Below are 9,029 nucleotides of genomic sequence, written 5' to 3'. Positions count from 1 at the left end.
TGATGTGTGTTGCCGTCCCGTCATCCAACACGTTCATAATTTGTAACTTCATTCAACAGACAATCCAAGTCAAATTGTCGGGTATGGCTTGTTCTATATAACCCCAGGCTCATGCTTCAGGTTTCCTGTCTGTACTCAGATTTTTCTTCTAACTTTCTCAGTATTAAATTTACAGTGTATCTGCTGTGCGTAACACAACAATAGCATGGGTATGAATGAAACACCTCTACGATTGCTCTCCCTGCTCAAATGATTGAAATGGGAAGAAGGATAGAAAAAAATAATCCCTTTATTTCTAGAAGTAAATCCCAACTGTTCTTGTGTCTGACAATGTCCGATTTACATCATCTACAGTTCTGGCTTTTTGAGCTAGCAATCGCAAGCAAAAGAAATTAATTTCCTTCAAAGAATTGTGATATTCGCACATGTGATGTTAATTCTCATTGGGCCAAAACACGACTAGCAATAAATGCTGTTTCCACTTTGTTTATTTTTTCCCAGGCCACAAAACAGCCGAGTATGAAATTTAAATGGGCTGCATAAAAAATAAAATAAAAAAATACCTGTTTTCATAATAAGTTAATAATGCTGTTTCATAAATAACAGCATGGGGAGCGACAGATGCAGACTTTACCAAAAATAAAAATACAGAGCCACATTTGGTTTTAATCCGTTTTATTATTAAACATTTTATGGTAGTGTTTGTTAAGTGAAGAAAACTCTCTTGCATTTAGTGGCTTTGAAAGGCCTGCTGATGGAGCTCAACAAAGAAAAGCTGCAAAAAGAAATCCCTTTTCTATCCTCTGAAAACTCTGAGCTTTTCTTACATCTCTACATATTGATGAGGCAAAACTCACCGGTATACTCCAGCTGCTTTGTGCTAAATTGGAGGTATAGACCACCATAAACCTGACTCAGTTGGCCACCTGCCATGTTGTCAAGGACCTGGACTGGGCCCATAAATCTCACCCGTGTTTTGTAGGTATTTGCATTCCTGTAGAGGCCATCAGTAGAGTCGTCTGAGTGCCTTACACTATTAAAGAAAGGTCAAGGTACCGCAAGCTACTTTCTGATGGAGGCAGATTCATAGAATCAAGGAAAATCATAGATTCCTTCAGCATTGGATTTTCCTCCTACAGTCACAAGAGGACACTGGGATCCATAAACTGCAGTGTGATAGACAGCAGCGAGAGACTTGATCCCTGATGTCATTGTCCCGTTACCCTACTTGCAGCTTTGAAATGAGACCTGTTTTAAAAAGAGCAGCGTGTTTAATTAGCAACCCATGCAGAATCAGGAGCCGTCTGCACAGTTCAGCTCTGTTTGGGAGATGGGCCAGCTCCTCATGTATAGTGCTGAGCACTTGGACCACTGGACTGGTCATGATAGAGAATAAGTTTTCAAAAGCCTTATTGGAGCTGGGAGGGTGGCAGAAAGCTCATTACTTTCTAAAAATGATTCCTTCAAAACATTAAGATCTCATTGTGGTTGGAGATACTTTAGCATCCTTGCTCACAGTTTGAGCTATTTTTTTATTGTGGGCTTATTATGGCCTAAAGGGCGAACGAGGTAAAGGACCAGGATGGGGACACAATCCAGTGAGTGGCTTGATGTCCATTAGAGAAATGTCTGCTCTGTGACTGAATATAACTTAGAGCCGCCTTTTGACTCAGGGAGCAAGATGTGAAAAACAAGGTCCATTTTATTGCACAGTAGTATGTAGGGCACTAAATGAGAGCCCAAGCCTTCACTACACTAGCTCTGGGGTATTGATAGGCCATGACGATAGGATATGCATAAGGGATACGACTCTCAGTGAAAACCAGGCTTGTATCGTGCCATCTGCCATTCTCCATTGACTTTGAGAAGTAAGAATTTGGGCAGTGGGCTTCAAATGACATCAAAATAAAAGGTGCATTTCACACCCTGGGTAAATGAACACCCTCCCCTTTCTAAAGGGAAAAGAGTAGAATAAAAACCTATGTACAAGTGAACTGATGCATCTGGAACGTGTAGTCCCTCTTTCAGAGAAACCTTTTTACCCAACTCAATCCAATATCTGCATCCTGAATCCAAAGGTTTCCAAGGCTAGTTTGTAAATGGGACTCTGGCTGTGAAATCTTTCTTAATTTATTAAAGACTGAAACCAGTGAGAGGTCCCCATTTTTAGGACCAGGCTCTTAGGGAATTGGACTTTTGTATTCCAATGTCTTTCAGCATTTAGTTGTACAGGGAATAGACCTGTGGCCATTTGTCCTTCCACGTCTTCCCCCTGTGCAAAAAAATTCACAGAGATAATGCTAAAGAGCCTGCAAGGATGGAAGCTCTTCCAGCATCTTGTCAAACAAAAATAAGTACATTGTGAATCTGAAATCCCAAGATCGGGCTTTCTACATATGGTTCAACTGAGTTCATTTGATTTTTATATCTTCTTCTCACCTTACTTCCACTGCACTTGTCTGCTTCACTTACCTGCCGCATCCTAATTAATCCGGTAATTTGTCTCATCTGATTCAGGGACTCTCTTTGTTACATATATGCCCAGCAGCCTTGATCCTCAGCAAGGATTAGAGAAGTGGTGCTGTAATCATAATGACAGCAGAGAAGCACATTTCTGTGAATTAAAGATTTTTGCAATGAAAACCTTGCCAGGGGCTGGGGGGGGAGGAGAGGCGGGAGGGATATTGGACCACAGAGATGTTTCACTCACCCCGCAAATAGGTCAAGCTACTTTGCTCTTGGGAACAATATATTAAACTATGAAGCTGACTTCTCCCAAATCAAGTGTAATGAGTTAAAGGGAGGAGAGGCAGGAATGAGTGTCTCTGGTTGTAGGTTGGTCTAATAAGAGATTAACCCAAGGAACCTAGTCTGATTGTATGTTGGGTTTTTGGTTGTAGCTGGGTTGGTCTAAGGACAAAGGCAGGCTTCTTTGGGTAGATGTGATCTCTTTTATTAGACCAACTGAATAGTTGGAAAAAAGTTCTTTGCAAGTTTTCAGGCACAAGCCCCCTTCTTCAGGCATAGGAGTCTCTGCAGTTTTGAGCTCTCCAAGGAATAAAAAAAGTTAAAAGTGTGACAGGTTTGGTCGGCATGTTAATGCCCTGTTGGATACAAGAGCTTGCATAGCCACAGAACAGTTAATGAGTGGGGTGAGTCCTGAGCCAGAAAGAGGTGTTTTACTTAGGTGAAAACTAATTAAGATAAAATGGACTTGTGATTCACTAGGCGGGGAGGTTGCAAAATGCACCCTGAGGCCAGTACAACCTTCTACATCAGAGGCAGGGATTAACCACAAAGGGTAGCAAGTCAGTACGCACACTAGTGCCATGGAGATATTACTGAGAGCTATTTCAGATAGCCAGGCAGATTCTCTAGCAAGCACCCCAGCAGGAGTAGCTGGGTTGGGTTATGCCAGCTTAAATCAGCAGAAGCTGGGCTGAAACTAGTCCAGTCTCTTGTATTTCACCTCTTATAAATTAAGACTTAATGGCTACATTTTTAAGGAACTTCTAAGTTGCATTGTGTGAGCAACTCCGATGACTCTACCCATGCTACCACTTGGGTTTAAGCTAGTATTTGCATAATCAAGATGCACAGGTAAGAACCTGTTTGCATTCACTTTTACCCTGGCTGGCAGAGGTGGGAAGCCTAGCTGCACCCACAAAGACTATTTGTATGTTCACGTGCAAATAAATGCTCTGACAAACACTTCACAGCCCCATTGGAAATGGGACTCCAAAGATGACACTAAAAGTTTCCTCCCTTTATAACAGAGCAGGCTGATCTGCAATGTATTCCTTTAAATGGAGGGCTCAGCCTTTTTCCATAAGAGGATTTGACTTGCACTTGATTTGGGGCCACCCTACTCTTCTAGCTAGTATTTAGCAATATAGGAGGGGACGATGAGGAGTGTAGGGGGAGTGATGGTCACTAGGCAGGCTGATAACCCATGCTCTATATTTGAATTTCATCATGCCTCAAACACCTGTCCAAACAGGGGGAAAAAACATGGTATAGACTAACACGGCTAGTACCTACCTCTCTCCAAAGGGAAAGAAGCACTTGCTGCATCCTGAGCTCATTAGGCTTGTTTGATGCTGGTCAACCATCTCAAGAATATATTCTCTGTAAGAAAACAATTAGAAGCTCCTTTGTACCAGTTGTCATGAAAACACATGCAAAAATGCAGTTCCTGTGCCCAACTGGTTTTCAAGCCTCAGCATATGAAAAGAAACACAAAGAAATAACTTACATTTATTTTCCTCATCCTTTCAATACAAAAAAAATATCCAACCTCCATCTCCACCAATAATATCAAATCAAACTAAAAAAATGTAGAGATCATGGAGAAAGACAGGGGAAAGAAATAATAATCACAGCACTGCAGAAACTAATGCAAAGTAGTGATTGCTCAATTCTTACTTATAAATTGAAAGGTATTTTAAGAATATTCAGCCCATAGAAATTTGCTCAGTACATTGTGGGACTCACCCCAAAATGAACAAAGATTTTATTTAACTGCTTAAAAAAAAATCTATTCTGATGTTGGGTTAAAAATGTAATCGTCCTGTTACAGTCCATAAGCATCCATTGATTTAAAAGTACAGCAAAATATAATACAGCCCACAAAACCAGCACAGGAAAAGATAACATTTTAACATAAAAAAGGCTATATTTACAGTTCAAACAACCGTATCAGTATATTTCCTACTTTATAAATAGATAAGATGCACGTTAAAAAGATAGGCTCTAATCTTGCAGACTGTACTCTCCTAATCCAAATCCCATTATAGTCAATACAAAGATGTATTAATTTTGATTCAATTTGGATCAGCTCGTGTTTGGAAAACTCCTACTAAAATGAATGGGATTTCTACAGAGTGATAGGAGCAATTATGTATTCCAATCTGTCATTTCATGTTTCCCTGTTCGACTTTATTTAAATATTTCAGTTTAATGCATCTGCATTCATATTCAAATTAGTACATAAAAATACCTATCTGGACATGCTATATAATGTAACTGTTTTATTGTTGTAACCTTATACATCAGGGATGAAAAACATGGGATCTGCCAGTGAACTGAATGGAAAAAATGGGAGGAGAATCAGCCTTAATAAAATACGACAAAATCTTCTCCTGGGGTGGAAACTTCAAAGTAGGGGGTAGGTTTGGTTCATAGTATTATGAGTGGAAATCTCAAATGTCCTTAAGAGCTTCCTGAGTATTAAAAGATAGTAAGATTTTTTTTCAAGTTACTTAGGTACATTTGACAAATCCATTTATTACTAATGCTTTTTAAATAAATGATTTCAGGGATAATGTCCTGTATTACTTTTTTTAAAGTAATTATTTAGCAGTGCAAAGTTATCATTAAATGCATTCATGTTCTTTACATTCGATATTCCATTTTATTTTTTTTAATTTATTTTCTAAATAGAAAATTAAAAATGAGATGATTTCTTCCAGTGCCTTTTGTGAAATATGTACAGATAAATTACTTGGAAATATCCAGGGGAATTTAATAGAGATCTATTTAAAACATTTTTATTGCTGCAAGTCACCAATTTTTTTTCTTTTTAAATAGGCTCATCACAAAATACAGTGCAGTAAAGATTGTGTGTTCATGAATAAACCAGTTACAAACTGAAGACAAGCATTTAATAATAATGATCTTTTTAAGTATGACACAGCTTTAAAAATGGCACAAGTATATAAACTAACTTTAATGCAATATCTTTAATACTTTGCATTGCAACAACATAGCAGTTATTAAATGTAATGATATGACAGATTTTTCTCCAAATCCTGGGTTATGTGCTTCAAGGAAAGGCTTTGCTAGTCATTTTATTTTTTTTTTAAGGTTTAATCTAAAGTAGCCTTTTTAATTTCAATGGTTTTAAAATTAAAGCTAAGGAACAGGAATAAGTGCAAATGTTTTGCAAATCTACAAACCCCAAGTATTTGACAACTACTACCCAATTCTTTATAATATCTAATGGGGATTTTCTGGCTTGCTAAAATATATATAAATAGAAATCAGATCCCCAGTTTTTTCTTTAATCTCACTCTCATGTTGCTTGCTCAGTTGATAAAGTTGAAAAGTCAATAAACACTCAGTCCAGCACTGAAACTCCATACTGTTATTTCAGTTCAGTAATCTCACAAAACAAGCTTCACGTTTCATCCATATTCCTTGCTTTTCCTTTAAGCTTCACTGGATTTCAGAAGCAGGCGCAGAAACCCCCCTTGCCACCCGAGTTTGCTCGGATATTTAAAATGTTATGATGGAGGAAAATTGCCGAAAAGAAACACAAAATGCATACAGTACACCCCGAAGAACTGATTTAAGCACTGGAGAAAACTTATTAAACTTTCAGATTTCCTGAGATTTGTCCACTCTTTTTCTGTGCACTCCTTATTTTTAATTAGGTTTGGGGCCATTCCTTTCTGTTCCACGGGATAAACTGCCGTGGCAGTTTTGTCCTTTTACCCTTTAAAACCTAGAGACCTTATAGGCAGACAGCTAGTCTTTTTTTTAACTCTTATGTAATCCTCGTGATCTTCCAAGTCTCTCAAGATCAGCTTCCCATAGAAATGAGACTTATTTTTCACCGCACATTTTCTACCAGACCTGTGCTCAGCAGAAGATGCATTTTCAAAGAGAAGATCCAGGTGTCCTCTTGTTCTGCGCTAGCTCTTCCCAAGCCTGATAAACTGCTGCTCCTGTCCTGTTGGTTGTACGGCAGGTCCGTGGGGCAATGGGTTCAGGACGAGCTTTTGAAAGGGGGAATTGGCAGTCCTTGGAGTGGAAGCTCTCCGGAGGGGACTCGCAGGAGATGCCTGGAGTGACCGTTCCTGGCACACCACCAAGCTGCAGGAGCAGCTTTTGTAGCAAAGGGCCTCAGCCGTACAGCTGAAGCTTTCATTCAAGGTTGTGATAACTAGGCTTGGAGACGGATGCACGCGGGGAAAGCGAGGAGCGGGGGGTGGGAGTAATATAAATGGAAAAAAATATATATATATTAATACTCTGCCATAAGGCTCCTTGTTTTAGCCCTGTGACAACAGGACAAGCTTAAAGTTTCTTAAAGAATCCGAATATGTTTTGTCTGAGATAAGCCATAGTCTATTCAGGTTAGAAAGGAAGGCTGCTTCATTCACACCCTTCACCTCTGAAATGCATCCAGCTCTGAAGCACAGCGTCGTAGCCGCCGATGGGTATGCAGCAGCAAGGAACAGAAAGAAAACATTCATAACGCACATCGTTTAAAAACCAGTTTGTACCCATAGGATGGGTATATTCTCAAGCTGTCTATCTGCCCTGGACTCCAGGCAAATACCTGTAATGCTGGGGGAAGACCTATTGAGATATTTAATGAGCCTAAGAGATCTGGTTCTTGGTTCTCTCTTTCATCCCAGTGCCGCCAACAACACTGCCTGCATAATGCCCTCTCTGCCCCTAAATTCTGGATTGCTCAGGTCTGGTCCCCTGAACGAAATGCAGATTGCTCAGGTTTGGTCCACTAAACGAAATGCAAATTGCTCAAGTCTGGTCCCCTGAACAAAATGCAGACAATTTTGGGCTTTGCTGCTGAGGCTCAGATACCTCCGGGCCATTTTGACAGCCAAGTGCCATAAGAACGAAGAAACCTCAGCCATATTCCCTTTTTTTCCTGGGTATTCTCCATCACCCAGGGGCTGAGAAGGAAGGATGTGCTTAGTAGCCGCTACCCCACCTCTGTATTTCTTCCAATATTGCAGGAAAATCCTTCACTTGCTGGATGAACTAGAATTACAGCTGGTTTGTTACTACCAGGGCAATGCAAAGCAGCCGTTGCATAGCAAGAGATGTGGCCCGTATTTCTTCCAATTTATGACTTTTAAACAGGTCCAGTACAAACACGTACCTGTTTCATGAAGGGCGCGTGAGGATGAATTTGTGAATGGCTGCCCAGTGCTTTGAAGCGGTACGGTGTGATAGAGTGCTAAGTATTGCTGTTATAACACTCAAAACACTGGGCTCCCAAGGAAGGTGTTTGAGAAAAGGGAGCATGTATAAATGTCAGCATAATGAATAGCAATGGGGAGAAACCAGTAATGGAAATTTCAGGCCTCAAAGAAGTTTGTAGTGTCTAAAGGGAAAAGATTATTTGGAAACTGAGATTCCCTGAATAGATAGAGACAGAGAAGGTTGATTTAGCAATGAAATCGCCCCTGTCCCCCACCCCCACCCCCACTACCACCCGGGTCCCAGTCAGTCAATCAGCATGTTGGCAGGTGCTTAGCAGGGGAGGGGAAAAAAAGGGAGGAAATGTATTATATATATTAATCTATAATGTATAAAATTATTTGGGGTTTTTTAATGTATAAAATGCATTGAGTGAAAGGGGAGAAATGAGCAGATCAAGCCTTCTGGCATTGGGATGGATCACACTGGAGCGCAACACTGGGTCAATGCTAGGATTTTCATTTCTCCGTATATCAGTAACGGTACTCCCATTCCCTCGTATGGTCTCTGAAAGAGGACCCATTTCCTCCCAAGTGTCTGAGACGGAGAAGAACAATTGTCTTGTCTGTTTTCTAGCAGGGTATTTGCTCTTTGCAACAAGTAGTTTTAATAATTCTCTCCTTCTCCATCAGGGTTTGAACTTTCCATTGCTTCTATATTCCCTTCGACTGAGGGGCTTATGCTGGTGCACCTTGCGGGGTATGTGGTCATCTATGAGGCAGGTGCTAAGCTTGTCATCTCTTGCCAAAGTACACCAGTGGATTTCCCAAGACCTGTATTTATTCTCTGTATTGGGATTTATCAGCATTCCCATCTATCACAAATAATAGCTTGGTCACGTTGGGAGAAATTCACTGTGGCAAAGAAAATGTATGCTGTGCCCCATCCCTGCTCCACATAAGCCTTAACAGGAGACTAAAGGATGTGCATGGCTCTAAGCAGACCCTTTGTATTATACTGAATGACACCCATAATGGGTACCAGAGGCAACTGGTAGGGGCGGCACGATAGGGCCA

General features: G+C 40.4%; 1 long non-coding RNA gene across 2 annotated transcripts; it reads right to left on the bottom strand.

Moving 5' to 3' along the window:
* Nucleotides 1–669: 669 nt before the first annotated feature.
* Nucleotides 670–6,899, bottom strand: LOC109283372 (uncharacterized). 2 transcript variants are annotated; one of them, XR_002090529.2, is made up of 4 exons: nucleotides 6,637–6,899; nucleotides 4,042–4,128; nucleotides 2,473–2,614; nucleotides 670–2,272 (listed from the first exon to the last, which is right to left on the bottom strand). It is a non-coding gene; the product is annotated as an uncharacterized LOC109283372 (long non-coding RNA). The 2 variants fall into 2 exon arrangements; XR_002090528.2 differs by having other exon boundaries at nucleotides 2,473–2,581.
* Nucleotides 6,900–9,029: the final 2,130 nt, after the last annotated feature.

This window comes from Alligator mississippiensis, chromosome 10 (assembly GCF_030867095.1).
Source record: "Alligator mississippiensis isolate rAllMis1 chromosome 10, rAllMis1, whole genome shotgun sequence".
NCBI classification, from domain to species: Eukaryota; Metazoa; Chordata; order Crocodylia; family Alligatoridae; genus Alligator; species Alligator mississippiensis.
This window is presented reverse-complemented; position numbering and strand designations above follow the sequence as displayed.